The following is a 20,000-nucleotide window of genomic DNA, read 5'->3' as shown; positions in this document are numbered from 1 at the left end:
TCTGCACTTTATTATGCATTATCGCAGATTACCTTAGGGCTGAATCTTTTATCTTTTATCCATTTGAGGCTATCAGAATGTATAAGCTCATGTACTGGGTTTTTCATTTACCATGTAGATGGTGGACAATGACTGTGTTGTGGGCAATTTCCAAATTGTCTAAAGTATGTTTCGTGAACAATTTTGAAGTGTTAAGCTAAATTCAGACATGGTCATTATAAATTCACTATATGTTTTCTCAGTGACTTTATTACAACCCTAGTCATTTGACTTTTGACATGGTTCATTTCACAGTCTTTATGTTTTCGTGAGGTACATCATGTGCGCAAAACTGAAGAAGGTTAATATACAGTAAAGTATTTTCAGGGAAAAGACAATGAATTATGCTTGAAAGAGAGAGAGAGAGAGAGAGAGAGAGAGAGAGAGAGAGAGAGAGAGAGAGAGAGAGAGAGAGAGAGAGAATAATCATGTCCTTAGTAATTTACATAATTTTAGCAAAAATAAAATTACGGAAAATTAACTAGATCTTGAAAATTCAGATTATAGGAGATGAATCTTAGGTAAAATTATCCCGAATATTTTTTAATTTGATAGTTTATTATTATTATTATCATTATTATTATTATTATTATTATTATTATTATTATTATTATTATTAAATAGCAACAGCAGACTGCCTGGCTTATACGGTGGACACACGGACATCTTCAACGATTGATAAAGCAACAAAGGTGCCCCTCAAGGAGAGTTAGTTTACCATTTTCTGATGCCACATGTCCTGAATATATATATATATATATATATATATATATATATATATATATATATATATATATATATATATATATATATATATATATATATATATATTCCAGGACATGTGGCATATATATGTATATATATATATATATATATATATATATATATATATATATATATATATATATATATATATAGTATATATACAGTATATATATACCACATGTCCTTGGAATATATATATATATATATATATATATATATATATATATATATATATATATATATATATATATATATATATATGAAGACAAAAGCCCATAAAACACTGTATGAACGTTTCAACCATATGTTTCGAGTACTTCCTTCTGTGCCCCTGTTCACTGGTAAAGGAAGTGCCTGAAACATATGGCTGAAGCTGTTCATACAGTGATTTATATTTTTATCTTCATTTATATACTGTATTATTTTAGTGAAACACATTCACATGTCCTTGAAAATATATATATATATATATATATATATATATATATATATATATATATATATATATATATATATATATATAGTTTATGTGTGAATGTGGCGATGATTAAGGTGTAATTTTTTTTTTGGAGGGAGTCACACCTTCTTGAGCAAAACATCTTACTGTTGCGCACATTACATAAATACATATGTGTGTAACGATGGTTCGGTGCTGTGGAAAGAAAAGATGATCATTATCTGGTAAATATTGTATAACTCATAAGTATAAAGAGGAAGGAAATGGGGAAAGATCCAGAGAAGCCTCGACTGACGATATAAAGAGATATTGTAAAAGGAAGGGACTCAATTTATATATATATATATATATATATATATATATATATATATATATATATATATATATATATATATGTTATATACATATATATGTATATATATTTACATACATATATTGTATACACATTATACACACACACACACACACACACACACACACATATATACACACATATATATATATATATATATATATATATATATATATATATATATATATATATATATATATATTTTCATATTTATTGCATTTTTACTATTTTCCTTTGGGTAGTGACTACAAAAAGGTGTTTTGGGATGCGGTTTCGAGCCATGTAATTTCCTCCAAACTGGTTGCAACTAACCCGAGTTGACCTTGTAACTAATTCACTGGTCAGGTCAAGAAAAGAGCGAGCTTTAACGGAACAGGCTTGCGGTATTCATGTCCCTCGGGAATCGATCCCGGGAATTCTTGCTCGTGAAAGGGAGCGTCCATCACTAACCACAATGACGAAAGCCTCGATCTTTATTTTCCACTAAGTAATTAAATTCGACACAATCTCGTCTAATTAAAACTGGAAAATTTCCGGGAAGAACTGAGTAATACTAAGAAGCAATCTTGGAGCGACAGAAATGATTAAAACCTGAGTGGAAGACTGAAATCCAGAGAGAGAGAGAGAGAGAGAGAGAGAGAGAGAGAGAGAGAGAGAGAGAGAGAGTTCAAGGTCAAAAGTATAAGTATAATAAAAAGAAATGCCTGTTCTTTTTGGTCAAGGATAATCTAAGTTAGCGGTGGTTGTGTTTCCCTAATTTTCAAATCACTATCTCCCTCTCATGTTACCATTTACATATTATATCACTGCATGTTGGTATATGAGTGTACACACTGGATTTATTCTCTGTTATCTGTACACAAACTCTACTGGGGTTAAAGGATTATAAGTTCATTCATTTAGTGAACATTTATATGTATGCATGGATACATAAAGGTAACGGTAACAAACAAACAAACAAACAAACAAACAAACAAACAAACAAACAAACAAACAAACACACACCCACACACAAGCGCGCGCACTTGTCGATCTGTAGATCTCAAAACAGCGAAGTCTACAAGAGTCAACTGTTTTTAGAATAAGATATAATATATTAATAGATATGGGTACTAAACTCTTCATGATAAAATAAAGACCAAAGCAAAATCACATTTCTCTGTGCATGTGACAAAGAAAGTACTGTTTCTACACAAACATACTTGCAGGTGAATTATTATTATCATGATTATAACTGAAAATATACAAACATTATAAGGAACAAATCTGTAACGGCATATTTGCAAAGCAAGCTTTCATGAGCAGAGAGTTAATAGGTGAAAATAAGAAGCGACAATAAATAAATAACGAATAAGGAAATACGCTAAAAACAAAATAACCATAATAAACAAACAACTTGAAAACAGAAAAACAAAACTTAACAAACAACTAAAACAATTAGAGCAAGCGAAGACCAAAGTGTTATATGAGTTCAATGACCCAGACTTCATTTATGGTTAACCAGGTCAAGGCTGGTGTTCATGACTCAAATCAAATTACAGGGGCTGTGAAGCCCAAGCCTGCAGTGTAAAGGATTTCTGATGATACATAGGCTAAGAGAAGAGAGAGAGAGAGAGAGAGAGAGAGAGAGAGAGAGAGAGAGAGAGAGAGAGAGAGAGAGGTTTGAGTGACAGCGAGACCTAAATGCTCGCATGAGAAATAGCTGCTTTGATCAATATAAAGGACCTCTGTTGACGCATACGCACGGTAGAAGAGAGAGAGAGAGAGAGAGAGAGAGAGAGAGAGAGAGAGAGAGAGAGAGAGAGAGTTGATCAATGTAAAGGATTTCTGTTGACGCACAGGGAAGCTGAGGGAGAGCGAAGGTGATTTTACCCGTACCAAATATTTCACAATTTAACCTGCAAAACCTTAAGACGAATAGTATACTTCTTATATTCCATTTTATGCTTATATATTGCAGAAAAACACTATGCAGTTTAAAAAATATATTACGAAAATCTATAAAGTTGCTTTGTTTTTCCCAAATACAGGTCCCATGGTGTAATGGTTAGCACTTTGGACTCTGAATCCAACAATCCGAGTTCGAGTCTCGGTGGGACCTTCCGAACATTTTTGTATTGATTCCCTTATTCTCGTAACAATTTTCACATAGGCCTAATACAATGTAAACTTTTTTCGATTCAAGGGGGTATGTAAATAAATACATAAACCCAGACCCTTGGCAACGATCAGCAACTCGTCCGATTTCTAATGCGCTGAAAAACAACACCGCAATACCTTGGTTAACAAGGTCATTTAAATGATGTAGTGAACAGCACCGTGCCCGAACAACACATCTTCAAATGCTCACATAAAAAAAAACACGTAAATAAGAAACAGACTTCACAAAAAGTGAAAAAAAAATAAAACCATTGTCAGGAGTGGGATTCGAACCCACGCCCGGAAGACCGGACTGCGACCTGAACGCAGCGCCTTGGACCGCTCGGCCATCCTGACTGTGGAGCGAGGAGCGAAATAAAATATTTTTATTTCTTATTTAATTTCCCTCAACTTTATTCCAAAAATGATAACTGGATTTAAATTGTTAAATACTTTCCAATGACACTTCAAATTTCGACCTCAACAGCGCAACTGTATCCCGTCTGCAGAGATGAGTATGGTAGTCGTAGAAAAAAAAAGAGAGAGAGAAAAATCCACTTTCAACTCCCAGGGACCTGGTGGTGAAGCGTTCAATACTGACTTGGTCTATTGCACGTGCAATACATCTCACGGTTTCGAAACTGAGTAACTAAGATACCGAATCAACAAAGCTTTACATGAGGAAACGCAACAAAAATTATTTCATTAAATTGAGGAGTTATATACATAAATGCCATTGAATATTCAGTAATAACAATAATGCTGGTAAACGTTTTTACATAATTTATAAAACTTGATGGCAATCAAGAATAATTGACGCCCCTCTCCGTTACATATAAGAAAAAGTGGTCATACCTTTGTTTTCTTTTTAAATAGATTAAAAAGAAAACAAAGCAATTCCGCATCCAAATGCCATTTCAGTTGGCATAGCTTCTATTCAACTAAACTGTTAAATTAGCTTAATGTGCAAATGATTTGTTCTTCTGATAAAGGTTTATTATTTATTACCCATGATCACTGTTTATTTAATCAACCTCTGTAGAAAACAACTTATATCAAGTTTGCCGAATAATGAGTTCAATTAGCTTAAACCATGAACGGATCTATTCCTTTTTTGTTAAGCTGATAAATACCATAATACAAGTTATTTAGTTTTCATAATGTAGTAAAATCATTAGTTTTATATCCTTTACTTTTAGTAAATAAACATTAGTTACGTAAAATTACCGGTACATGGCATAGTTTCCCGGTATATGTCATTATTATGCAAACATTTATCACAACTGTCTGCCTTATTTTGGTAATCATACATACCAATAGTTTGGTATGGTAACTAATTTACCTCATTTGCAATAACAAACACATACATAACAAACATACATACATAAATACATACATACACACATATATATGTATATTAATGCATATATTATATATATATTATACGTATATATATATTAATAATATATATATATATAATATATATATATATATATATATATATATATATATATATCAAAGTACGTGTTAAGTTATTTTCTTAGCGTGCATTTAAAAAATTAAGGCTTATTCTATTGTTTCAACAGATAACTCTGCATCTAATTAACACCAAAACAAAATGCTGTAGTACTGTATTTGTTAAACATACTAGATTACAAGTCCTACTAACACGTACGCACACACACATATATGTACATGTGTACATTCCAGTTAATTAATTAGATTCAGAGGATGAAATAAGATTCATCTCTTGAAACATCATCAAAAACTCATGATTTAAATGCACCCTCATAAAAATTATAAAACAACTGTTTGAAAAATTTATGCAATAAAAGTTTAGTACCTTGCACATATACTGTATATATATATATATAATTTTTATTTTTACCCGGTTTCTTTTATCTCCCGAGTAAGCTTTAGAATTTCCTTCATACTTCCATTTTTCATGACCAACCTTTTAAGCGTTTATAAGCTAAGTCTATAGATTCTTTCAGGGTTAACCCCTCTCTTCCCTCCCTCATCCTGTCCTTGCTTCTTCGGACCTTGGCTTAGTTAATGCACTACGTTTGCCCGTCCTGTTATCCGCAATAATAATGACAACAATATTCCTGCAGTTTCTTGTTTTTGTTTTAGCTTTTCGAAGCACTATATACACTCATAGTACAACGAACTCTGACCTGTCACAAAAACACCTTGTACAATGAAGCAACACAAAGTTGAATAAAATGCTTTGCAATTAAAGAGTCTAACAATGGGTTTTTCTATTTGAGAATGTTGACTTACATGTCTCAACCCATTGGGAGGCAGTCTAAACCGACGCAATTTAACTGGTTGAACCAGTTCTATAGTCCATTACATTTTTTCGATTTTTTTTTTTTTAGATGACTGACAATTCACTCCCTAACTGCGTCGTAAGAAACGGGGGAAAAAACGGACAGCAGAATTGTTTTTCAATAGCTCGAACATGGCAGGGCATATGGACTGAAATGAACAGTAAACAATAAATAAGAAACTCTTCAGTTCGAAAAGACTCGATTCAATTTCAAGGAGAAATGAAATTTTCTAAGACCTTGACCACATCCCCATCAGCCAGCCCGAGGCACGTCACAACAGCGGAGGGATTTTCAACGATCAACCCCAGAATAAAAAAAAAAAAAAAAAACTGGAAAGAGAAAACCTGTTTACGTTTTCTATGAACTTTATGAGGGAATACTTTAGCTTTTTTTTTACATCAGCACGCCAGTGATTTCAAGACATCCTCACCAAATAAGAAAGCGCATTCTTGTGGCATTTTTGAGACAGAAAATTCAGAATTTCTTCATCAGCATGACAGTGCATTCATGGATGCTTCAATAATCAGCATGCCAGTGCGTAGGAGATTTATCTATCAAGCACCAAGACAACATGTTTATGGCTACTTAATGTTCATACTGCAAAACTGCAACTTGTATATAATTACTGGTTAGTGATATGAATCCGTTCAAGGGCAAAACTATTAATTATATGTTCTGAAAGCAATGGGTTGCCTTGGTTCTTGGGGAATTCAAGATGCATCTATACTAGTTTACTGAATCTCATTGATTTATAAGGACCAGTGAATACACATTCAACTTGGCTGTACTACAGACGGGTAACAAAGCTTCTACTTGAATGAAAACTGAGTAATTTCAACAGATAAACATTTTGGTTGAAATTACCCATTATTTTGCTACAAGAAGAAACTTATCATAAAACTACATGGAATATGCGAGGGTAATTTGAGACATTCAACTACACGGTACCACAAAAGAATAAAAGTGTTTCTACTTAACTAGAAACAGAGTAATTTCAATAGAGAATGAAACATTTTAGTTCAAAGTACCAATTATTTTGCTACAAAACGAAAACTGATTACAAAATTAAATGAAATATGTGAAGAATAAAAGTGTATCTACTTAACTGAAAATTGAGAAATTTCAAAAAGTAATTACACATTTTGGTCGAAATTACCGTTTTGCTACAAAGCAATACCTGATTATGGAACTAAATGAAATAGGATAATTTGCTACAGTCAACTAGACGGTGACACAGAAGAAAATATGCTTCTGCTTAACTGTTAACTGGGTATTTTCAATAGATAATTACGCATTTTGCTGGAAATTACCAATATTTGTTACAAAAAAAAAATTGATAATGAAAATAATTGTGTGAAAGTAATCTGGCACCTTATTCAACATAAATCCACAGATTTGGTCCTCATTAATAAAAAAAATAATCTTATCCTTTGATGGAAAGCCCAAAAGGTTTAGCGCTTTCCTCTTGATTAAACCCCACCCTCCTTTCCTCTCTTTTCCTTTTCCTACTTTTTGGTTTCTTCGGGTCTGGGCTGCAATGGGCATAAGACTGTCCGTTCCACTAGCTCTAGAAAAATAAACGTACAATTCGGATACAATAATTAACACTCTTTTCCCTTCATCTTGCTTTGCTAACACATTCCATACCACCATTTCCTGCCACGTGGAGAAACCGACCGCCAAATAAGCTTAAAGTTTTCCTAAAGCATTATTTTGCACTGAAGCTTCCTCAGTACTCGAACAGAATTCGGACACGCCTCTGTGACGTCAGATGCTTCGTCAACATCACCGGCCAAGGTCGAGGACATTCAAGAATGCCAGGGGTATCAAGTACGTTGATTATCTTTATCACTGTATTAGTTAAATTAATTCTTTGAACTGATGAATAATAAGATAATACTGGATGAAAGGTATGCGGTTCAGTTTAACAGAAGGTTGCTTAACAAATCACCATCATCATCATCAACAACAACAACTATTGTACTGACAACAGTCGTTATGACAACCCTAACAATGACGAACAATGATGATACCCAAAAATATTACAATACAAAATCAAATGGCGTAGGGTAAAAAAAAAAAGGGCAATAAAAATTAACCGAAGGTGAACAATAATGTTGATGATGTCAACCAAAAGAGAATAAGACTAAACAGTATATATAAAAAAAATCAAGCGTCGTATAACTTTCAGTTACGAGAAAACCACCCATGTTCCACTTAATATGAGACCCTAATAAAATATGGGTCATAATTTTTTCCTACTGTTCTTCTTGGATAGCCGTTGATTCACCCACTCACTGCCTTATATTCTTGGGTCTCACTGTGACCCACTGCCTCTCACATCAGGCAGGTAACGTCTGATGCAAGTGTCGAAGCTTTGATTTTAAGGATGGGGTTGCTAGGTCCCTGTCCGTGACTGTCGATGGATCGAGATCGAGATGCTCGTCATTTTTCTGTGAAATTTACAAAAAATAATGCAAATTTCAACTGACCGCATTATGAAATGAAAGGGAAAAAAGGACAATGACCTACCTACATTAATGCTTCCATTACTTTGTTGCCCTTCACATCAGACTCCTGAGGTCTGTTGAGGTTTTTAGGCACTATTTTTTGTTATGACGCTGCTAGCCATTAACGTTTAAAAATATTAATAATAATAAAACCACAAACTATGGGATGACCCAAATCTGAGTGATATACAATGAGGTTTGAAGATCCAATAAACTGAGGCGGTTATAAAGGCTTAAGAAGGAAAGTAATTTGTTTTATTATACTTCGTGGTTTCCTTAAAAGTAGTCTTCCAGAAAAAAAACGAAATTAATGAAGCAGTGTTGCTTATTTCATCTGAACGATGTGCATTTCTTAAAAAGTCGTGATGCTAATTTCAACTGAATAGTCTTCATACAATCTCCAATCCCAACTTCTAATATAAACCCCATTACATTGCAAAACGCATTTACAAGAAATACAACAGTTTCGCGATTAACGAAAGCTCTATGCATCTTGTAATTAAACCATCTTCTTGGCGAAAGAGGTGTACAATGTCAGTTCTGGAACAATAATAAAGCAACTCGTTAGATGCTGAGAACAGGTTTGAATGACGGTTGGACTGGGACATCTTGGCTTTGCAACGCCAAATTTTTTACGCCGTTGCATCTCATTTTGACGAGACAACTTTTCGCTAGTCTACGAAAATCTACTGGGCCTCGATCCGAAAAGACTTTTACACGCTACTGTTCCTTCGCCGTTTTTCTAATAACAAATAATGTATTTTTATCTGCTGCCCAATGAAGCACATTCAACCAATCAAGGATATTACGTACTTTGAATCTAGCTCTTTTAGAGTGAATAAGCAGAGACAGTACTTCATCCAGCCCAGACCCGACGGAAACAAGGGAACAGAAAATTCAGATTCCAGTAAATATGAACTGTAACTTTGTCAGGATTCTACAAAGCATCAACTTTTAAAGTACTGCACAGCCTTGCTGAAATACCCTTTCGGTATCTCGCTTAAAAAGACCCTTCGTCATTTAACCTCAATAACTCGTCTAACCGTCCTGTCAAGTATTTCTCATCTTTCAATTCCCCCCCAACCCCAGCCTCCCACGAACTCTGCGCACCGCGCTGCCCTTCTCCCCTTAATGCACTGCAATAGTGACTTCGCCGACCTTCTACCGCATTGCAACATCCCAGACAAGGGATCGACAAAACCTATCTCGACGTCTCCTCTTCCCCCTCCGCTTTCCCCTACAATTCAGGGACAGTTTCTTCTACCTGTTCCTCCCTCCCTACCTCCCTTCTGTAACTTCCACTCCATTAACCACGTTCGCAGGCTCGCTCATATTACAATTACCCTTGAGGGTTTTATAACTCCTTTTTAAAAGTTCAGTAATGCTTAATTACTGCAATGTAACGCCCACTTGATTTGGGATGACACGCACTCACTGCGATTTGAAAGGGGTTTTGTATTCTTCTCAACACGACAACGGGTCATAATGAGGCCCGAGAGCCAATGAAGTGAGTTTCTAAACAGATAAAGTACCTGTGACTTTTAAGTGTACGTGGGGGTACCTGAAGGCTAAAGGAAATGCTCCACCCAAAATTGGCTACAACCCACAGAGAAAGCGCATCTCCCACAACAATGATTAGAGATGACAGAAAACGATTATACAGTATTCTCATGCACTAAATCATTACGGAATCTGGAATTGACACATTCATCTTTCAACACAAGTGAAATGACCATAATAATAATGATCAGCAGCAGAACTATATAGATAAAACCAAGTAACTACGGCAGTTAGACAGTTTTGATTTGTAAATGGTGCGTAACTCTGTAAGACTTTAGAAAGCGTGATAAATACAATCATTATGACGAGCGAAGTGTTGGCAATAAAACCAACCACTAACAAAAAAAGAGCAATGGCAATACAAGAAACATGGTAGACCAAAAAAAGAGAGGAGATACCCATACATCAATAAAATGTAACTATAAAAAAATTGTTGAACCTTTCCTTCACCAAATGAATTCTGATGAAAGTTAAACGTGCAAGATCTCGCATTTGCAATTCTAATGCCCCGTGCAGTATCTATTATTTAGTTTCCAGTTTCCTTCTTCATTTTGTCTTCATAAGAAAGAACTAATGTAGGAGAATTAGCAATTTGCCCTTCAAGGAGTCGTGTATAATGCAACAGGACCATAACCCAATACTCAGTACTACAACGCCCCCCCCGTACCTAACCTAACCTAACCCCCACCACCCCTTTACCCGGACGATTTCAGACCTGCATCTCTCTTGTTCCGAGTTGCAAATTGAGGCCAAGGTCCCTTCCTGATTCTGCCTCCTTGTAGCACCTCCTCCTCTTCCTACACAGACACATCCCTCCTCACCTTACCTACCGATTGGAACTCCCCCCTCTTTCCCCCTCCCATCTTAGCCCACATCAACTCCCTTAATTCTGCTGCCTTCTGGCTGATCCCTCAGCTCTCTCTACCTGTTGACTACCTGCCTCCCTGTGAGTGAAGCGAAGGCCCCCCGAGTCTGTCTCTTCTCTCTGCTTCCTGTTCTTCGGTTGTTCTCCCCCAACATCCCCCCCCCCCGGCAAAACCTTCCCCCACAATCCGACCTTGCTAACTACTATCTTCCTCTCCCTCGTCTTTTTTCTTTACCTTCTCCACTAACCTCACTCGCAACGATTCGCTTCTCTTCCTATATAATACTTTTGAGTTTTCCCATTTATTCCATAATTAGCCAAATTCTTTTCCTGTAGATGTGCACTTGTGTTCATCACTTGCTATACCTTGTTTAATTTCTCCTCCATCCCCACCACCCAAAACTCTCTCTGCCACTTTTACAATACTGAATATATGCATACACACACACACACACACACACACATATATATATTTATATATATATATATATATATATGTGTGTGTGTATATATCTGTATATATGTATAATATGTACTAAATCTACTACACTACTGATACAGTACAGATTCATCGCCACCATAGCTGCAAACTTTAACTGGAAAGTCAAATGGCTACAAAAGTGGTAAAAAAATCTAGATAGTTCACTTTACCTCTCCCTATGTCCCCACATTCTGTAAGACCTAAGAAGCATGGTACCATTTGTGGAATTTCAACAAGCTACAATACCGGGACTGAAAATGGGAAAACGTCCCGTTGGGCTTCATAGGAAACTAAATCTAAAACAAAATGCAAGCTCAAATTTCATTGATGTTTTGACGAGAGTCTACCAAGTAAAAAGAAAAAATAGATTTTACAAGTCTATCCACCAATTCAGTATAACGCTTTGTAGGGCACCTGGCATACAACCGTGTGCCCCGGTGGGCAGGTATACGTATACGATTTGCAAGTACATCAGGTGGGCAAAAATGTAATTGGGATGCAAATGTGTGCCAACTGAGGCAAAGTACATACACACATACATACACACACACATACACACACACACACACACACACACACATATATATATATACATATATATATATATATATATATATATATATATATATAATAATATAATATGGATGCAACACTGTACCTCAGATGCATATACTCTCTGATTACCTACATTCGGTGATGCTGTAATACTACTTTCAAAGGCCTTTTACCATTGCCTTACTGCTGTTTTTATACAGACTTATATTACCGTCACTAATGACCATAATATAAGGGCAGAGACGGCAAGTCACAACCCTACGACCATGATGCCTACACAGGGGCCAGTGGTTAGAGGGATTGGCACTGGAAGACCAGAGTAAACGTACAGAAGTCGTTTACCGATAAACTTCTACTCATGGATACACACTTTTAGTTTTCTGTAAAAGAAAACCATTGTGCCGGCTTTGTCTGTTTGTCCGTGCACACTTTATTTTCTCCGCCCTCGGATCTTAAAAACTACTGAGGCTAGAGGGCTGTAAATTGGTATGTTGATCATCCACCCTCCAGTCATCAAACATTTCAAATTGCAACCCTCTAGCCTCTGTAGTTTTTATTTTATTTAAGGTAAAGTTAGCCACAATCGTGCATCTGGCAACGATATAGGGTAGGCCACCACAGGGATGTGGTTAAAGTTTCATGGGTGGCGGCTCATACAGCATTATGCCGAGACCACCGAAAGATAGATCTATTTTCGGTGGCCTTGGTTATACGCTGTAGCAGCTGCACAGAAAACCCGATTGCGCCGAAGAAAGTTCGGCGCACTTTTTACTTATTTATTTTCAACATGTTTCTATATTCATCTTTGTATTTCCACACACAGTACAGGCATTCCAGTCGGTGGAAGCTTTCACCAAGTTCAAAGCCTTTGGCCTTGTTACATGTGTGAATGTCTACAAACAATTCATGATAATTATCAAATAGTGTACCTAAGTCACATCCATACAGAATTTCACAGTGACTCGAATACTTTTCTTAAAATAGTAAAGCTGCGGATTACTTTTCACTTAAGACTGATTGGTTATTGAAGCTGGCGTCACGACATCTAGGTTTTGTCGCCGTTTCACCTACGACGGTCTTGCGTCTCTATGATGCGATCTCCCTGCATGTTTAAAATGCGCCAACAGCGGATACAAAACATGAATGAATGTCTTACTACGTCTGAAACGTAAGCAGAGAAAAACATCCATTAACAAAACTGACCTTTACGAGAAATGAAACTCCAAGGTTCTTATAAAGTTCTTGAAAAAGGACGAGGTAAGTGTGCCACCCCATCGACAAGTTACTTGACTAATTTAACAAGGACGACTGAACGATTTAAAGAGTCAGTAATTGGCCGAGTCAATAACCACTTTAAACACTGCCAGGAGAGTTTACAAGCCTGGACACAACAGGAAGGATAGGGTTAAAAATAGGATTAACGTTTCTACCTCAAAACAAAAAGGGTACAGAAACTTGCATCGAATCTTATCGATCTGGAGTCCGAAAGCCTAAACGTTAAATTAATGAGTCACTTTACATGTTCCGCACGAGTACGTCACGCGAGTATTTTTTCTAGCAACTATTTAAGGTATCACGCACGAATGTATTTAGGCATATTTTTAAGGGAATGTCAAGCGCGCATGTTTTTTGGCAAAGGGAATGCAACGCAATCATGTCTTATCCTTTAATGGCGACGTCACAAGAGCGTGTTTGTCACACAAGTATGTTTACAAGCATCTTCATAAAGAGTGGTTTCACAAGAGGTGGTTTTATTGCCATTATTTTTATTAAACACGTGCGAAAAAGGTTTCACCTATTAACGTGATGCCAAACAAGCCTTGGTGCAAATTCATGCTGCCACCGATACTGGAATGGAATGGAATGTAAAATTTAGGCCAAAGGCCCAGCGCTAGGACCCCTTAGGTCATTCAGCACTGAAAGGGAAATTGTGAGAAAAAAGGTTTTAAGGTGTAACAGCAGGACAACCTCGCAGTTGCACTACGAAACAACGTCAGGAGAGGGTGAAAAGATGGAAGAAAGAGAACGGAGGTACAGTAAAACGAATGAAAAGGGTAGCAGCTAAGGGCTGAAGAGACGCTGCAAAGAACCTTGAGTAATATCTACAATGCACCGCGAAAGGTGCACTAACAACACTGTCCCCCACCCCACTCCCCCTCATACAGGTTCCAAGCCCAGAGGCTTAACATTCCAACCTTTTCAAAACAAAACCAAGCCTTGAGCAAATGGCAATGGCTCATAGGACCCAAAATCTAGCAGAGCAGTAGTAGTAAAAGACTGAAAAACTTTCATTAACCGATATCTTCCAGTCTCAAGTTAAATTAACGCCAATAAAACCACGGATGAATGACTGTGAATTAATCTGAGATTAATTTCAAATGATGTAATCAGTTTTGCTACAGAGTGTCGTCTTTACTTCAAGGGCACGCTATTTTAGCTTGCTATGCTCAACTGAACACATCAGCCTTTTTATATCACTCCTATACCAAATATCCTTGCACACAAACTATATCAACCCATGAATGCACAAACTTGCCTACCAACAGGTGTGTAAAACCTAAATATACATATGAACGAGCTTGTAATAAACACACACATTATATATATATATATATATATATATATATATATATATATATATATATATATATATATATATATATATATATATATATATATATATATATATATATATATATAATCTATAAATAAAAAATACATCAAAGTAATGCAAAATATTCTCGTGGGATGAAAAGCAATGTTTTCGACCACGTGTCTTATTAAGTAATCATGTGTAACAGGTCGTTTTTTTTAATAATCACTAGGTAATTGAACGCGTATTTCCTCTAAGAAATAAAAATACTGACGGCCATTCGGAAATAGGTTACTGGGAATAAACTACTCATAACTTGCAGCGACAAAATAAAAATAAAAACATTGCAAATATAGGATATTTAGCTAAAATCCGCCTCTGATAAAAAAAAAATATACTTCAGAAATCTCTATATCATTTCAAATCAGTACTGTAACCACTAAGGTTAATCGGCTTTCTTCTGGGCCACAAAAATAACAGTGTATTCCGTAAACAATAAATAAAACAATACGCAATATCCACCAAAAGTCAAGGTCTAATAGCCAAAATACTGTTTTCAATCTCTTTTTTTGACAGGTTTATTACTGAACGACTGTGCTACATTCTTAACCTTAATTAAAATAATCTACTGATTATAAATCACAATATCTGCATTATCAATGCTGTTCATGGTAGTTCTCTGAATTAATATTTAATTAATGATTTACAAAAGAAAGCTGTCATAAAATGAATTAAAGAATGTTGTACACATATAGGTATTCGAAAAATGAACTACGTTTGTGTCAAAAGACTAAAGTACTCAAGAGAACCGAATGCAAATAAGTGAAAGTATGAAACGCTTGAAAGTCTCTGCTCAAGCATTTCTTATTAGTAAATAAAGGCGTAAATTTTAATCTAAATGGTGTAAAGTTCAAAGCCAAGAAATAAATGTCTACATTATTTAAGGACACAATAATCAGAATAAAGATTTGAAGACAGTAACGAAGAACTGCAATTCTGCTATAAATGTACAGTAAGGGAGAACTACAATTCTGCCATATATACACAAACTATCTACCTACCCACGTATCTCTCTCTCTCTCTCTCTCTCTCTCTCTCTCTCTCTCTCTCTCTCTCTCTCTCTCTCTCCCGTCTTTGCTTTTATATATATATATATATATATATATATATATATATATATATATATATATTTATATATATATATATATATATATATATCTATCTCCCCCATCTTTCCTTTTATATATATATATATATTATATATATATATATATATATATATACAGTATATATATATATATTTATATATATACATATATATACAGTATATATGAGAGAGAGAGGGGGCGGAGGGAGGTTGGAGGATAACCTAAATATGCAGAAGCAAGTTATTTTGGCCTTCAGTTTCTCACCAAGAGAAAAATTACAGTATTAGAGCGAATGGTCTAGTATTGACCGACGTGTCTGCTTCTGCTCAATGTATGTCCCACATTCGAATAAATAGCCAATAAGGAAGTCGGTCAGGGATTACTTTTTTCCACATTATCAAAGGAAAGACGATCTACCTTTTACAAGAAATGTGATTCATATCTAGAACACGCATGTTTACCTGGAAGGAAGTGTGTGTGCGCGTCTGTTTTGCAGAGAGAGAGAGAGAGAGAGAGAGAGAGAGAGAGAGAGAGAGAGAGAATGTACACTGCCGCAAAGTAAAATTAAAACTATGTATATATTTCTTATTTACACACACACACACTCACAAGTACACACACACATACTTACACACGCACGAGTGCGCACACATACAAACTTCATTAGCGAGTGTCATAGTATTATAAACTTGATTTATCCTAGAGTTGAACACTGCAGAAATCATATTTGTCCTTAATGACTGCGCAAATTCCGGTTAACATTAATTATCCTATTACAAAACAAATCAAGTTACTCGAGTCACTAGTTCCTCGTTGGACGAGTCGGTAGAGTTCTCGGCTAGCACTCTGCTAGGCCCGAGTTCGAGTCTCCGGCCGGCCAATGTAGAAATAGAGGAATTTATTTCTGGTGATAGAAATTAATTTCTCGGTATAATGTGGTTCGGATTCCACAATAAGCTGAAGGTCCCGTTGCTAGGTAACCAACTGATTCTTAGCCAAGTAAAGTAAGTCTAATCCTTTGGGCCAGCCCTAAGAGAGCTGTTAATCAGCTTAGTGGTCTGGTTAAACTAAAGTATACTTAACTCGAGTCACTATTGACGAAGAAATAAGCGAACGTTGCATCAGTGATAGAAGAAAATAAGAAGCAAAAGGATACAACGCAAGTAAAAACCTGCAAATTGAATCGCCCTTGCAAAAAAACGGTCTCAATCGAACAACCGAATTGAACTTAACTGGTTAAACGGGATATGACATCGGTTCGAATGCTCTTTGACGGCTGAATACTGAAGTTTACGAAAACACTGTATGGTCTCTGTGACACACATTTTCTCTCACTTTTTGTCAAAAAGCTGGTGTATCCTCTTTCTCGAAAGACGACAAAATACAAATGAGTGACAAACAAAGGCAGACGTCTGCGCATAACAGATCCTTCCATTTTGAATGTTATCGATCATCTAAATAGCTATGAAAATAAATCTGGAAATTCCCTTGCTAAGACAACTTACTTGCGAGTTTAGAATTTTTCTTGAGGAACGTTATGAGCACCTAGATGCAAAATAGTAGGTATTATTGAAATAGCGTTCGAACTGGAATAAGCAGCAATTGAGGAGTGCATCCACCATCTTGGAAACCTAACCGACCAGGCTTCCTATGCGATTATTCCAAGACATGCCGCTATTTACACTTAAGACCAAAATACTGATGGATCAGAGGGGTTCAATTTCCACTTCTCAAACATTAACGTGCTGGTAGATGGAATAGGAGACAGAGGGATACGCGGAACTTTAAAAGAAACACTACGGCTACATAAACACTAACATAAACGTATCATTGAGCAAGCAAAAATAAAAATCATAATTAAATTTAAAATCATTAATTAAGAAAGTGGCCGTACTCTCCTTGTTTTTCCTTTTTTTCCTGAAGGTTTCCATTTCCTTTGTGCAATGCTTAGGAAAGCACTGTGTTCTAAATTGATCACTTTGGTGTTTATAACTAAACAAATTTTCCTACAACAGTAATGTGCACAAGCTGATAAGCCCCATGAGAGAGAGAGAGAGAGAGAGAGAGCTGTGGTATATATATACATACCGTATATATGTATATGTATGTATATGTGTATATAAATACAGGTCTTCTCTTCTCTCTAACTCTTATACATATACATATATATATAAATATATATATATATATATATATATATATATATATATATATATATATATATATAATAAAGCGGTGCTGAGGAGTACAATTAATTGTGCTAAGTTAAATCATATGCAAACCTCAGTGCCATCTTACCACGATGCTTCCGAATGTAAAGTAACATATTAGAGCGACAATGATGAAATGAATTTAACCAAGGAAGATCTTTCACATGACTGCGGTAATAAAATAACATTATACACCAAGAACCTTCCTCCTTGGTCAGAATCTCTTGTTCGTAAGACTACTAATCAGCCTATGCTATTTTCCTTAAGTATTCTCTTTAAAGAAATTTTTAAAAATCAGACTTAAATGTTAACTTTCAAAAATAAATAACGAAACTTACAAGCAATACAAGAAGAGAGAACGGTCTTCGATCGAAAAAAAAATAAATAACAAATCACTTAAGAAACACTGTTATTGGTATGAAGACTGGTGTACGAACGAGAAAAAATAACAAATCACTCAAGGGACACAGCTATAGGTAAGATGATAAGAACTATATTTCTAGGCTTATTATGAGAGAGAGAGAGAGAGAGAGAGAGAGAGAGAGAGAGAGAGAGAGAGAATGTGCTGGAACACTAAGCAAATATATATGAGAAAACGAAAGTTCTGTCTGAAACTCTGCGTCGCTGCAAGAAACTTATTTAAGCCGTTTCCAGAAACTGAGGCATTACAGATATTTTATAGCCGTCCCGAGAGACCTCCATCACGAAACTTTAAAAAATGAATTCAAAGAAACCCGCCCACGTTCTTTCCCCGATGTTCCGCTTACTGGGTAAAAATGCCCTCCGGGAAACATAAAAGGGATGAAAGACAGGAGAGAGAGGAGAGAGAGAGAGAGAGAGAGAGAGGATAAAAATGTTTAAAACAGGAGAATCGTCATTTCTTGCCTTGGTATTCTTTTGTTTCCTTTTGTTGCCGAATACGGGGAAAAGCAAATGAAAGAATGCTTTTGAGAAAAAGGCAATTACCGTACACTATTACCATCTCCGAATACATTGTACCTTCAGGTTTCAATAATCTTATTTTCCCTTATCTTGCGATGTCCTACTTCCCATTCACAAACATAGTGCGAGGAAACTGATAACAAGCTCATTTTTCTTCACTTCTTCGTGCCACCATTAACCCTAATATTCACTTCCTATCACCTTTAAAACCGGCGATGTCTCATATTCGAGAGTTAATTCAAGATCACTCACGCTTGTTTTTCTTCATGGAAGACATTCGTTTTGATTCTTTGCTATCCATGTTAAATTTCCTGCACATATACACAGATTTACTACAAAAGCTTTTTTCTTCTTATACAGGACCACTATTACTTCCGTCAGTACTGACTACTGGATTAAAAAAAAAAAAAAAACCCTTATATACTCATCAGCTCCCAGCCGCAAATTTCAGAGATGTGTGCTAGCATTGCACCAGCCCCGGTTTTTTTCCCCATGCCCCTAGGTTAGATTAGGTTAGGTTAGGTTGGATTTGATTGCACCAAAAGTAATTCGGGTGTGGGAAACATGAGATTATTTTGAAGAAAATTCTACAGTTAGTTTTTAAGATATATATGGCGTCCAGCTTTTTTCAGGGAAAGGTCCCGGTACTCGGTTACATCTTGGGAAAATGCCTCCCAGCCACATAATTCTCAACATGTCTATTTTGCGCAGAATGTTTAAGGCTCCTGGATACCGCATCTTTTCAGTCATTCCTAAACAAACATTTACCCAACCCACCAATTCAGACGTATTGGCAAACGCTCAACGTTCAATACTCAGACGGAAGCTCTAAGTTCAATACTTTGGAAATCGTCAGAGGCTATGTGTTGGCATAATGATCTTAATGAATATAAAAAAAATTACACGGTGGTTAAAGGTCGAGTTACACATCTTAAAAACATTATAGGCAATAATTCGAGCGAGAAGATGCTCACTGAACTAAGAGTTTGAATATCGCAAAAGAAAAAAAAAAAAAAAAGCTACTAACAAAGAACACCCACAAGGAGTGCAC

At 35.8% G+C, this 20,000-nt stretch overlaps 1 long non-coding RNA gene and 2 other non-coding genes across 3 annotated transcripts in view; 1 reads left to right on the top strand and 2 right to left on the bottom strand.

Moving 5' to 3' along the window:
• Nucleotides 1-20,000, bottom strand: part of LOC136845889 (uncharacterized) — a 245,662-nt gene that overhangs the window by 215,814 nt on the left and 9,848 nt on the right. The gene's annotated exons all lie outside the window — the stretch shown is intronic.
• Nucleotides 3,643-3,714, top strand: TRNAQ-CUG (transfer RNA glutamine (anticodon CUG)). The gene has a single exon. It is a non-coding gene; the product is annotated as a tRNA-Gln (tRNA).
• TRNAL-CAG (transfer RNA leucine (anticodon CAG)) lies at nucleotides 4,026-4,109 on the bottom strand. Its single transcript has one exon. It is a non-coding gene; the product is annotated as a tRNA-Leu (tRNA).

This window comes from Macrobrachium rosenbergii, chromosome 2 (genome assembly GCF_040412425.1).
Source record: "Macrobrachium rosenbergii isolate ZJJX-2024 chromosome 2, ASM4041242v1, whole genome shotgun sequence".
NCBI lineage: Eukaryota > Metazoa > Arthropoda > Malacostraca > Decapoda > Palaemonidae > Macrobrachium > Macrobrachium rosenbergii.
This window is presented reverse-complemented; position numbering and strand designations above follow the sequence as displayed.